At 40.3% G+C, this 14,594-nt stretch overlaps 1 long non-coding RNA gene across 1 annotated transcript; it reads left to right on the top strand.

Moving 5' to 3' along the window:
• Window positions 1–10: 10 nt before the first annotated feature.
• On the top strand, window positions 11–2,929 carry LOC135971320 (uncharacterized). Its single transcript, XR_010587429.1, has 2 exons — window positions 11–460; window positions 1,652–2,929. It is a non-coding gene; the product is annotated as an uncharacterized lncRNA (long non-coding RNA).
• The last annotated feature ends 11,665 nt before the right edge of the window (window positions 2,930–14,594 follow it).

The following is a 14,594-nucleotide window of genomic DNA, read 5'->3' on the forward strand; positions in this document are numbered from 1 at the left end:
TCGGCTCCTCACTGGAGAGAAGGCGCCGGGAGGAGGAGAAACTGCGGCCTGGAGTCTCCGGCCGGAGCCGGCGGAGCTGGAGCCGTGGCGGCCCCAGACTTCGGGGCGCCCGCCGAGTCTACAGACAGAGCCACGGCCCCAGCCGCCCTGGGGCCCCGATCAGCCCCTCTCCCGCTTCTCTCCTATGCGTGACCCCGCGCCGGTACCCACGATTGATTTCTGCCGTCCTCAGCCCTACCCCCTGGGTTGTCGCCCCCGCCTTGTTCCCAGAGGGCCGGCTGGCGAGGGACACCCGCGCTATTCCCTCGACCTTCTGACTGAGCGGCCGGTAGCGACTCGCCTTCTCTCCTGGGGAAGGACTGCACCTCCGGCCCTCGGCGCCGCTGCGGTGGCGGCGCCCGGGGCCGCACCCTACGCCTCAGGGGAGCACCCGGCCTGGGGTCGGCCTCCTCTGTAAGAGGTGAGCGGACCTCCCGAGGAGGCCCGGTGACTCCTGCGGCCGCAGCGGCCCCTGCCCTAACCCCTCCTTGCACGGAGCCCCGCGGCGCCCTAGACACCCCGCCAGATCTGCCGCAGAAGAGGGCCCCAGGCTTCCCCACCCGGCCTGGTTTAACAGTTTGGGTCGGTGATGGCTATTCATCCTGACCCCTGGAGTGGAAAAGGCCAGAAAAGGTCTTGAAAGACTTCCCTGTCCTTGCCCGTTAGAATAGGCCCCAGGGCGCCCCAAGGTGTACAAAGCTGTGCCAGGGCTGAAAGGCTGCCCGAGAATGTTTCTGTATCCAAATCCCTAATCCCATTTCAGTAAACGCGCAAAAGTTTCAGAAACACACACAACCTGGTTCCCAGTAGAACTCTGCATCCTTTATGTTGTTGAAATGTTTGTAAAATCAGACGGGTGCAAATGGGGTTAGAAAGAAGATGGGCTTCACACGGGGAAGAAGGGGACAGATGGGGGTGGGACAGGGAGACATCTGGAAAGGATGAAAAGACAAGAAGTAGCTATGGGAGGAGAGGGAAATAGGATTCGCGTGGAGGAAAGTACAGTTCTATTCCACACACATACAGCTTTAAGCATTTAGTAGTAGGATCATAAAATGCATATGGAGATATAGAGATAGATGGAAAGGAAAGAAATGGGTGTGAGCATTGACAGAAGTGATAGGAATAAAACATCAACACAAGATTAAGGAAGGGCAGTTAGCAAAAATGAGAGGTCGAGAATCAAAAATGGGGTTGGCAACCAAACATAAAGACGGGAAAATGAAGAGGACGTAGTTTCTACACTGGTGTTAAGGAAAAGGAAAAAAACATGGGGAAAGGGAGGTATAAAAAGATGAGAAGACTAGAAGATACAGGATTAAATGAAGAAGCCATAGAATGTGATAGCAAAAGATTAAAAGTAGTAGAGGACAAACATTATCGTTAAAAAAAAAAAAGATATAAAAAGCACTTTTATTAAAAGGACAAAAATTAAGCCAATAAAGGAAATGAGGAGGGGAAGTGGGGGAAAAAATACATTGGCTTAAGTAGATTAATTTCCAAGAGATGTAATTTGCCATTTCTAACTTAAGAATTCTCCTCTCTGTTTCTAATGACCTAGAGTGATTGGGTGGTTGGGATATGGCATTCATACTCTCCTTTTTGTTTCTAGTGACCTGCAATGATTGGGTGATTGAAACGAAGCTGAGCCAGTCAGCCTCTCTTAATGAACTTTTTCTCAAAATGCTCAAATGTGTATAAGGTTGCCACAGTTTACAGACTCAACTTTAAGGTTAGCATTGTGTAATTTGTTGTTCAATTATCTACTTCCATTGGCTTTAATCCAGAAAATTTTTAGTATCTCAAGGCTCCGTCACTCATAGAATACTCCCTATAAAGGTGCTGCTCAGAGAATGCTGTCAGTTCTCAGAGAGCTCTGGCAGCTTCTCAGACACCCTCCTGCCTGCCCCTAGAAAAACGAACTAAGGGTGGGTTTTGTCCTAGTATCCAAAAACAAAGTAGATACTATCCTTGCACTGGTGTTGGGACTCTCTTAACTATGGTTCTCAATCATGGCACATTAGAATTGCCTTTTTTTTCATTGTTGTTGGTTTTTGTTTGTTTGTTTGTTTATATACTAACTGGATCAGAAACCTTGGGGATGGACCCAGGTACCTGCATTTTTTTTTGTAAGCTCCAAGTGGTTCTTGCGTATAACCAGGGCTGCCTGCCTTTGCTCTTCAGTATCCATTTAAAGACAGTCAGTGGGTACCATAAGAGTTTAGTACAAGACTCTTAGATTGGGCTGTGCATTAACAAATGACCCTACTCAAGTAAGGCATTAAGATGTCTTTACAGTGTACTTTACTTTCTGCCACCAAGCCAACAAACTTGTTTATAGGATGAAAATGTGTGCCCATATGTGTTCTCATAGTGCAAGACCACGAATAGCCATGGTTTAATTTGCTATTTCCTATAGAGAAAGGAAAATGAAGAAAGAGAACAGGAGAAACTGTTTGCTGTCTACTGCTGTAATTTATTCATTTGATTGGTTTTTACTCAGATTTGTTACATTTAGAAGTCCTATGGGTAATGGCATATTTTCTGATGTTTAAAAAATAAATAAATTATAGATCTGCACAGTGGGGTATGCAATTGAGAACAATTTGGTTTTAGTCTCTGGAAAGAATGAAATGCTAAAAGGTCTTAGTTCAGAACTTGCCAAGTTAATGTCAGAGTTAGCTTTATAAGAATGTTCTCATCTGACAAATATACAAAGTGAAAACATGACTTTTATATGTGTATGTATCCTGTATATAGTAACCTTGAAGCTTAAGCAATCAAATCAATTATCATTAAAACAGCTCAGCAGCTACCTGAACCATCTCTGTTTTATTTTCCTCTAAATGTTTACACATGTAAATAAAATGCTTCTTTGCCCTTGTTCAAATTATTTTGAGTACAAAGAGTGTTCTTTGCATCAGCAACTGTATCTCCTGGGACCAATATTGTAATTAATGAGATTTGAAACACATATTCAGAGCCAAATTTGAGATCCCAGACACAGAATTGAAGATCCATTGTTTTGTTTTCATTTTTTAAAAAGGGGGGAAAGGTTGGAGATTTAAAGCTTCCTAGTGTAGAGAATCACCATGTATTTTTAGAGAGTTTTTTCTTAACCCACATATGAGATTAATTTGGGGAGCCTGGATTTGGGATAGGGGAACCCTGACCAGCAATGTCACCAGAATGGAACATTTGGATTTGAGGTTGATTTTTTAAAAAAACTTTATTCTTTCAGATCTAGAACATCACTATAACTCAATCATTAGGTCTCCCTCATCCCTACCCCCATTTCATTTGGACACGTATGCACAATTTTCTCTTTCTGGAACCTACATGTAATTCTTGGAACTCTTTATCACTTTAAAACAGGCAGTTCATTATGCCACCCTGCTCAGGCTCTAGATTGACTATACATTTCTTTGTTCCTAAATTTTTTTTCAATAGAACATTAAGGTTAATAATGTCTACATTCTTACAGTGCACAGGACCTCAGAAAAGATTTATATACAACAAAGTGTTATATACAACAAAGAGACCACCTCTTTATGTTTAAATGTTAGCTAATCATGAATTTAATTATGTGCATCATATAGAACATTTAGCTTATTAACTTAAAAAAGAAAATCACTTAGAAATAAAAATATTTAGAAAAATAAAGTATTTAAACATTAAAATAAATTTTCTTGTTTTAGAGTAATATTCTCCAAAAATAAAACTGTTCTATTATTTATTTGTTTCATAAAACTAATCAGTTTATACAAATAACTTAGTTGCATTCATACCACTTTTCATTTCAAATCATTTAACAGGTATTAGTTCATTATTACTCAATACATCTCAGTTAATTAGATTTCCCTAACCAGCTTTTTAAACTGGGTAAACTGAGTTCTAGATATATTCGTTAGCATTAACTGATCCAAAAAGGAAACAGAACTAGTTCCAGAAGAAGAACTCCATGTTCCCGGCTGGCAGTCCTTTTCCCAGACCACGAAGCCACACCTCTTTCTCTCAGAAGTGACTATTCCACCAAGGAATGTGAGCAAGCTCTGAGATGTTTGTCATTCAGACTACCTTGTGAAACTTCACTCCCAGGCAGAACACACCAGCATGCTCAGATTCACAAAATGCTCAAATGCCGTGTACCAAAGTAATGAAATGAATAGTCATTGCAACTATACTACTGTGCAATTTAGTCACTTACACCAGAATAATAAATGAAATTGGGCCTCAAATTAACATTTTTTGACACACTATTATTGGTTTAACATCAGTTAATCTGAGGCAATGACTGTTTCCTTAACCTATTGCCCTGGCTTTTTAAAATCCCAATTTACATATTCATAAACACTTACCAATGTGTTAGGAGCCATGGGGTGCAGATCTACCAGTTCCAAGGAGTTCCAGCCCTAGAGTGTCTAGTCTTTTTTAGCACTACCAAGAATGTAAAGTTTAGTGACTTGGAATAAAATAAAATTATCCTGATACAAAGAATTATACATAAGCTGAAGATGAAAAATGAAAAACCAGGGCTACCATGTATGGCAATTTCATATACTGTAGCGTTTTGCAAAACAAATTCCAAGTGTTGTCGTGTTCACTGGCTGGATTTTTGTCATTAAATGTTGAGAGTTATGTAATAGGAAGTGTGCCAAAGAGTGTTCTTTATTCAAAAGTATTACTATTTTTTTAGTGCATTCCTAAATCTTCACAATGGTTTTTCACCTAGTAAGGTTATGCCAATATGATATCTTTGCACTCTCGGAGCTAACAAAAGCCCCAGTCTCAAGAGGGAGGCTATGCAACATTCCACACAGTGTCTTTTCCTTCAGTTAGAAATGGAAACAGAGAAAAAAAACACCTACTACATTTGCTTTTCATAATTTTCCAACATAATCAGATCCTCTTAACCAAGTATGGCAGGAAAGGAAGGCGACGACACCTTATACTACTATTGCATTTTGTTTGCCTTTAGATAGTTTTAAAACAAGTGGTTAAAAATATATTATGCCAAGTAAAATCTGTTTAAGACAAGGGTTGAGTATTGCCATTGCCAATCATAAGCTATAAGGTACAAACAATCTTACCATGGTCATATACACTTGTCAAACATATAGAGGACAGTTTAAATTTTGGGGGTGAGGGCTGGTTCCTCAACAAGTCTTTGAAACCAACTGGGCTATGTCCAGTACAGTAGTTTTTAAAGATTTATTTGTATTCTGTGGTGGCAATTGCCACCTGCCAGCACCATCATATACCATTAGGTGATACATGTACAGTCAGATTCCTCATCAGAAAATTAATTTTACAGTGTCATTGTCTTCAAATGCTTTTCAAACACTTCAGGTTTTTTCTTTGCACCTAAATTCTTCAGGCAGAGAGCAGAAGGATCCACCTGCTATATGGTGCTGAGGTATTGACAGTAACAAGCCTTGCCCAACTTCTAAGACCCATGTTGTCTGTGGTTTTGGAGGCCCACTTAAAGGAAGATAAGAAAGAATAGATTTCTGTCCAATGGTCAGTCTTCTACTATTCTGTGCTTACCTCCTGCACTGTTCTCCCTGTAACTCTCATGAGATTTTCAGTTCTTTGAGGAGAACCTTAAACAATGTCTACAACTCTATGGATCCGACCTGAAGCTAAAGTTGCTGCAGCTCTCTGGGTTAAAGATAGTTTTTGCCAAAGATACTGACCTTTGGAATATTCCTCTGTGGTACTATTATTGACCCTGAGGTGCCCAGAAATTAGAGACTCAGGGACACTATATCCATTTATCCTGGCTTTTCAGCCTAGTCTGGTTTCTAGAAGGGAGATAGCAAAGAGCACACTGTGGGAACGGATGTGGGTAGTCTGGGGAGTAGGGTGGCCGGGGCAGGCCAAAGTCTGGGCACACTCTCCTACCACTCTGAAAGAGTTGTCCCTACACCCCAACTTTCCAGTACTGCTTCCTTTGTTCTTGCCTTGGCTTTTGTGTCCTTTTAGAAGATGCCAGTTCTGTTTTATAGTTTGGGTTTTATCTTTATTCTAAAGAAGCATGATCACTTGTTATACAAGGAGACACATCCATGCCCCCAGAAATTTTCTGAAGACATAAGGAGCTTACCAAAGGGTAATGAGCAAGTGAGGCACAGTACTACATCTTATCACCTTATCTCCCAGTTCATATATGTTACTATATATATTTCATATCATATATATGTGTTTCATATGTATGTAAGATATGTAATGGATATATATAATCTTTCATATATATGTAAGATCTATAATATCTTATATGTGTATATATATGGAAGGAAGAGGAAAGTTTAGTGGGAATATATGAAATTAGCCAGGCTCATGGCTCACACCTGTAATCCCAGCACTTTGGGCAGCCCTAGGCAGGAAGATTGCTGGAACCCAGGAGTTCTAGAACAGCCTGGGCAATGCAGAGAGACCTTGTCTGTACAACAAATTTAAAAACTAGCTGGGCATGGTGGCACACGCCTGTAGTCCTAGCTACTCTGAGTTTGAAGCTGCAGTGTGCTATGATTACACCAGTGCACTCCAACCTGGGCAACAGAGTAAGACCCCATTGAGAGAGAAAGCGGGGTGAGAGAGAGAGGCAGAAAGAGGCAGAAGGAAGAGAGGGAGGGAGAGAGGAAACAAAGATGAATGAAATCACTATTTTTGTAAGTCAAAGGTAGTGACTCCTGGCAACATTATATGGTTCAACCATGCAATAATTTCAGTTCTTGCAACCCATGCTACAGACTTCTTATGTGTTAACACGAACTAACATGTATTAAGCTCATGCAATGTGCCTGGCACTGAGTGTTTTACCTACAGTGTCTCAGTGCTTTTAACAACTTTTTGAGGCCAGGCACAGTGGCTCACACCTGTAATCCCAACACTCTGGAAGGTCGAGAATCACTTGAGCGCAGGAGTTACAGAACAGCCTGGGAAACATAGCAAAAGCCCATCTCTACAAAAAAAATGAAAAATAAAAAATTAGTTGGGCATAGTGGTGTGGACCTGTAGCCCTAGCTACCCGGGAGGCTGAGGTGGGAGGATCACCTGAGCCCGGCAGGTCAAGGCTCAAGTGAGCCATGATTGTGCCACTGCATTCCAGCCTGGGCAACAGAGTGAGACCCTGTCTCAAAACAAAATAAAAACAAACAAACAACAACAACCAAAAAAACCACAATCCTGTGAGGTAGTTATCATTTGCACATTTTTTTCTGGTTCACACAGCCAGTAAATAACCAGATTGAGATTCACATGCAGCCTCCCTAGCTCATCAAGCCTTTCAGGAATCTGATACACAAATTCTTCCAACCACCCTTACACCTTAAAGTTTACTCCTTCATGTACTATGATTCTAGAAGGACAAGCTTTTCTGTGAATTCAGGTTGGGTTAAATACAGTTGGGCCATTCAAATAGGGCTTATGGATATTCATTTCAGCATAGTCGGCCCCTAAACCTCCTGATTAGGCGGAATCAGAAACACCAAGCCATATCCTGCTTTATTGGAGACTCATCTTTCCTCAAGTCCATCGTTTCCTCCCATTTTCACCACTATAAAGTGAATATTTTCGCTCCCTATAGGATTCAATGGGGAAGAGAAATGATTTGGTGTGTATCCATTTCTCCTTCGATATTTAAAAGACGTGTTTTCCGGCCGGGTACAGTGGGGCTCATGCCTGTAATCCCAGCACTTTGGGAAGCCAAGGTGGACGGATCATGAAGTCAGGAGATCAAGACCATCCTGGCCAGCATGGTGAAATCCCGGCCTAAAAGTACAAAAATTAGCCAAGCATGGTGGCGGGTGTCTGTAATACCAGCTACTCGGGAGGCTGAGGCAGGAGAATCGCTTGAACCCGGGAAGCGGAGCTTGCAATGAGCCGAGATCTCACCATCTCACCATCGCACTCCAGCCTGGTGACAGAGTGAGACTCTGTCTCAAAAATAAAAAAAAGAAAGAAAAAAAAAGAAAAAGAAAAAAATGTGTTTTCCTTACTCCTACTAAATTGATCAGTTCATGTCTGCTTTCCAATCTTAGCCATATTCATTCTTCTTCAAGTCGATCACATTTCCCAGTTCCATGTGGTTGTGTGATCTGCGGTATACAAAACCTGAAAACAAAGAACCTTGTTTTAATTCACATTCTGCGTAGGAAAAGGGAAACTTGGGCAGTACCATCCATTTACCGGATCACTGCAAATAAGAACCCTACCTTTGGAAATGGTCAAAAATGGGTCCCCTGCATCTAAATCAGCAGGTTGCAATTCCCTTTGGGTTTTTTGTTGTGTTGTTTTGTTTTCTGTGTGGTTTTCGTTTCCTCATGGATTATTGTAGTTCACTGTTACTTTTTCTTCTTGCCTTGTTTTTCTGGCTTCACTTCCTCCTTCTATTGTTATAGCTGTCTTTTTCCTCTCATCACATTTCCTGTTGCCTTTCCAGTTCGGTGGGGCCCCATCAAATCACTCACTGCCTGGCTCCAGAGTCGTCTTGGTCTTAGGGGAAGAGCAATCTTATGCCAAATAGTTCCACTCCCTGGGACATCAGAAGAAGGATCCCAGAGACTCAGTATCCCAAAGTTTTCCTTTATTGATTTCATACTAGAATGAAATCCAAGTATGCCTAATTAGGACAAGAAAATATTCATCCTCTTGGCTTCCTAGCCCCAGACGGTTCTGAACTCTGACAGCACCAACATCCATCAAATCAAACAATGAAATCAACTTTGGTTACTTAGCATAATAGAAATAAACTTGTAATATTCTATTAGTGAAGGATCAATGTCTCCTGTCTTGAAAATAAACATCAGAGCTTGGCCTCAACATTTATATAGCAGCAGGAGACCATTATTTTGTGGCAACATTCGATTACATTGACATCAAGACAGATTTATTAAATTAATAAATAGTACATGATTTTCAGCCCTTCATTTCCAACCCTCACCAACCACCACTACTCTCCCCAAGGTGATCTTCTGAAAGTCTTTTTTTTTTTTTTTTTTTTGAGACAGAGTCTTGCTCTGTCCCCCAGGCTGGAATGCAGTGGCACGATCTTGGCTCACTGCAAGCTTTCCTGGGTTCACGCCATTCTCCTGCCCCAGCCTCCTGAGTAGCTGGGACTACAGGCGTTCGCCACTGCGCCCGGCTAATTTTTTGTATTTTTTGTAGAGACGGGGTTTCACTGTGGTCTCGAACTCCTGACCTTGTGATCCGCCCACCTCGGCCTCCCAGAGTGCTGGGATTACAGGCGTGAGCCACCGCGCCCGGCCTCTGAAACTCTATCCATTTTGTTGACTTTTTATTATTTATAATCTCTATTTCTTTTTTGTTATTTGTCAGTTTATATCCAAAAATATTTTAAATACCCATTTTTAGATAGAAAATTTAAATTGGTTATTAAGAACAACGTTAACAATAAGGAGTTTCATCAAATTGTTAATTGTTAAAATGTTTCACTGGCTTGGTATTTGAAGAGGTATTATTTCAGATGTGCTCTTCCGAGTCCTAAATGTGGCTAATGGCAAAGCTCATAGTTCCTGCTGCCTCTTTTTCTAACTTCCAGCCTCAGGGCCTTTGCCCTGGCTATTGCCTCTGTCTGGAATGCTCTTCCCTCTGCTCTTTGCATGGCTGATTTTTTTTCTCCTTAGTCAAGTCTTCTGGAAGGTCAATTCCACAGAGATATTTTCTCTGAGAGTCCTTTCTAGAGTGCTTAGTGCCTCATCCTCAGTCACTCCTCATCCTGTCATTTCGTTTTATTTTCTTTGTAGTTACATGCCACTATCTGAAATGTTCGCGGTCTGAATTACTCATTAGCTCGCATACTTCACAGGGGCAGCCGTCTTATTGTTCTTCTTCTCTGGGGTACTAGAGTCCCAAAACCCAGAATTGTACCAGGTACACAGTGGCTCTCAATAAACAAACATTCATTGACTGAATGAATAAATGGATTACTCTAAAAATATCACACAAAATTGACCTGAGACCTTATCTCTCTTAGATATTTGCAGCATGCAATCTTTCCAGCCTTCTACCCTACCCCCACCATCTGGGGGCTCCTTGTATTCTTAGAAACAACAGTGATTGAACAGAAAGTGTCAGCACACATTTAGATTTTAGGCTTCTGCTCTTACTCCAATTTATTGTTCCAGCATCTAAACCAATTTAGCAGTGTTTTGGTGAGCAAGACATGAAAGAGAGAAATATTTCCTCTCTTTTCTATCATCGCAGATCTAACTTGCTTGAAGTTCCACGTGGCTTAATGTTGCTGACAATAAGGAAACAAGTAGCACACAGTCAGCAGATTAAGTTTTCAGTAATAAGCTTTCATCATGTCACTCTCCTGCTCAAAAACCTCAATGCCTCCCCACTGCTTATAGGATAACTTCCTCTCTCCTCAGATTTGTATCCAGTATGATCCATCAGCACCTACAGCTTTTGGGAGATTATAGTTACTTAGGCATGTCTGTCTTCCCTACTAGAGTATGTACTCCTTGAAAACACTCGATTCATTCAAAGGTATTTCCAGCTTACCTACATGTTGAGTTTGATATGGGGAAAATACATTGTTGAGGAAGACATGTCACTGCTTTCAAGCCCCAAAATTACCAATTCAGTTTGTGCCTTGCTTTTGGGAGCTGCTTGCTAACGTTTCTAGAATTAAATTTTAGTCCCACTTGCTGAAGTCTGATAACCAGATTTGAATGCCCCGTTCCACCAATTATCAGCTGTATGATCTTAGGCAAGTCATTTAACCTCAGTTTCATGAACTACAAAGTGAGATGATGTTGCTACATATTAGTGTTGTCATGAGGATTAATTGAGAAAATGCACATACTGGGTTTAGTACTGAGCTTAGCACATCATAAGTGCTTAGTAAATATGAATGTTTTCTTCTCAGTAGAGCTTGTCTATAACCTATAGGGTCTGTAACCACACAAACACATACCTGATGCATACAACTCTCTTTACCTTGAATGGCTTTCCCTGTTGCTCTCTGACTCTAGCTCCTTTGTTAGCCATTCTCTGCACTTACAATTTGTATCAGATGAGATCCGGTGTGTTCAGGATGGTATGGTCATAGACACAATCTGTATCATACAGACAAGCTGCCTTTTACTAGAACTAAACTTTTCCTGTGTCTTTTTGTCCCAAGACATAAAAACAGGGATATAAGAGCAGAGATAATGCTGTGATTTTCCAGCAGTGCCCAAGATAGTCTTGTACTCATAGAATGTACCCGCTAACTCATTTTTGAGTGTAGTGAATAGTATATGTAACACCAAATTCAACAGACTTTTTATGGGTAGCAGTTAGTCATTGTAATGCTATCCTTTTGAGTTTCACAGATTTAAGGGTGAAAACTGGAATTTTGATGTCATCTAGTAACATCTGCAAAGGAGTTTCCACAATGTCCCTAGATTCCAGTAAAGAAATTCTTTCTTACCTTTAACTAGTGATACAACTTAAGTACTTTTCCTCATTGAATCAGCTGTAGCAATCGGGGAAAAATTAGTCATCATTCTCCTAATAATAAGCCTACATATACTTTAAGACAGTCATCAAGTAATCCTCTTCTCCCAAATGTACAATCAAAATATTTATTTGCATAGCTAATATCACAAACGGTCTAGGCAAACAGACAAAGTCGCTCTCCTGTGAATATTATTAGCTTGTAGTTCACGGTTTAGGTGAGTGTTCTGGAGTGAAATATAAACATCTTCAGAGACTTCTACTGGTCAATCAACACTTCAAATATTTTTCTAAGCTGCCCCTGGTAATTGCAATCTTTTAAGCATTTATTGGTGGTAGAATGGAAATACAACAACAGCAGTATACTCGTCCACTCAACAAACATTCACTGAGCACCTACAGTGTGCAGTACTGAGCAACACAGTGTTTGCTAAGCAATGAAGGGCATGCAAAAATGTATAGGAAGCAGTAGCAGCTGTAAAGGAGTTTAGAGAAAGGCACAAAAATGTCCTGAGTACCTATCATGGGCTGGACACTGCACTAAGTCTTGGTGTATACAGATAAAATTTCTGACTTTGAGGATTCGGTAGTCTAGAGGTGAGTGTAAGAGTCTTATATGTTCAGTATAGTCTTATAAGTGCTGTGAAAGATGTTAGTGGCAGTGAATATTCTGGGCCACAGAAGAATACTCCCACCTAGAGCTTGCTTTGTGCTTGAGTGGAGACTTAAAGGAAGAATAAGACTTACCATAAAAAAAAAAAAAATGAATAAAAGTAGAGAAGGACATTTGAACAAAGGGAAGAGCATGTACAAAGGCAAAAGGGGAAGAGAGACCATGCACATTCCAGAAGTTACAGGAAATTTGCCTGGAGTGGGGTGATTGTGAGGCAGTTGTGCAGAGAAAGCTGGAGAGTAAGCAAAGACTGATTTGTGAACAGCTTTCTATAAGTACCATGAAAAAGACTGGGTTTTAAATACTTGAATAGCCTTGGGGAGCCACTGGAGGATTTTAAGTAGAGAAATGACCTGATCAGATTTGCAATTTAGAAAACTCACTCTGAAAGCTGTGTGGAGAGATAGAGAGAGAGAGGAAGCTAGTGGAGGGGACAGCACAAGGATCCAAGTGAAAACTGATAAAAGTATGAGCCACGCTAGGTAGAGTAAGGAACGGAGAGGAGAGGATTGCATGCAATCTAAAGATTTCAAAAAGCTGGGAATAGTGTGTGCCCATTTCAAAAGACTGGGCAAAGATGATCTATTTGACCAACTTCTAGCAAGATAATATTAATTAAACACCCATAGATTTAACGTAGGCAAAAAGCATTTACTTTTATTACAATGCATTTACTTATATCGCCTATACATGTCCTTTAACTGTAAATTATTTCACATGATAGAACCAAGTACCTTTTGCAGAACACATCTTTTTAATAACAATGGAAGTTGATGAGGAAATCAACATTTTACTCTCTTCAGGTTTAATTCTCCCTAAAAACACAAAAACAACAAGAAAAACACAGACAGACACACAAACACAAAAAAATTAAAACAGCAACCAAACAAAAGAAAAAAATATTTTAAAAAAGATAGATAGATAGATTAAAGACAAGCAACATTTCAAAATTCTGACTTAGATCATTCAGACCTTGGCTGGAGAAGCCTCCAGATACCATGCTACTCACCTGCTGTCTTGATTAGGTTTTCCAAGGCAGACTCTGAGATGAGTATGGAATACCATATGTTTATTAGGGATCGACCTTGTGAAAAAAAAGTGAAGGAAGTAGGATTGGACAGAGAAAGACGTTACCTGGATTACAGGCCTGACGATGCATAAACCAATCTGGCAGAGATCTCTGGAGCAAACATTGGCCATCAGAGTGTCCTCTGTCTGGCCAAAATGTCCTGGTCTTTACATCCCAGCCTCATTTTCCAGCTGCAAGCTGCCTCAGGGAGGATGTGATCTCTTGAGACGTGGTTTTTTGCAACTGAGGCACACCTTGAAGATGCTGGCACTCCCCAGAGCAGAGTAGCATGTTTTTTCTTAAAAGAAGGTCTCTCTGTCTCCCACACCTGCACACCCCTGTTTGGATGGCGCTCAAAGATAGAACCAGGCCACATTCTTGGCCTTGGTAGAACTAGATCTAGATTGCTCCAGCCAGATGGCTATATCTCCTATACTTAGAAGTACTATTTTGGAATTATAGAAACATGAAAATTGTGTTGAGAAAAGAATTCAAAATTGAGTTTAAAATCATTTATTAATAATAAGATACCAGTGGGAATGAAATGAAAAAAAGCAGAAAAAAGTTAATACTAATATGAGGTTACTGTTTTCATACTTTTTTGTGTATATAGTGGAAATCACAAAATGAGACATACAAAGCAAGCATGTAGGTTCATAGAACCAGAAGGCAGATTAGAAAGGGGTACAGAGCCCTCCTGAACGCTAGGAGAAAGCTGGTTTCCTTCCTCCATTCAGTCAGTTACAGACTCACCTGAGGGACCTTTACCAAGACATTTAAATTCTCTTTGCTTGCATCACTAATACCTGAACGGTATTTATAACAGGAATACTATTATGTAGAAATATGACACAAGGTACAGGATAGAAGTGGAGATAATTTTAAAAACCAATAGAATGACTAAATAAAGATTAGCTCATCAGAGTTTAGAACGTCAGTCTTTTTTAACATCGTGGTAGAGTGAGGCAGAAAATAGTGAAGATCTTTAACTGTGATTCCTGTAACTTGGTACTATGTACTGAGTTCATAAATTCCTCATCCCCTGGAATTTATCTCTATGGTTAAAGCTCATTGATTTAGATCCCATAAATTTGTAATGTTGCAGTAATACAGTTGTAGTATGTCATTCTGGCTGAGAAAATATTTTACAATGGTTTCCCCCCTTATAAAGCAGGGGCCTACTAATCTCCTTCAAGCATATCTTCAGATTCTAAGCCCAGCAGTTATTTCCATAGTGTCAAGCGTGGTCATGATCCATTATCATGGACCAATATTGACTTGTATTTTTTAAACTAATTGACCTATTCTTAGAAAATATCATTTTTTCATAAAATGTAAATTATT

The sequence above is a fragment of the Macaca fascicularis genome, chromosome 6 (genome assembly GCF_037993035.2).
Source record: "Macaca fascicularis isolate 582-1 chromosome 6, T2T-MFA8v1.1".
NCBI lineage: Eukaryota > Metazoa > Chordata > Mammalia > Primates > Cercopithecidae > Macaca > Macaca fascicularis.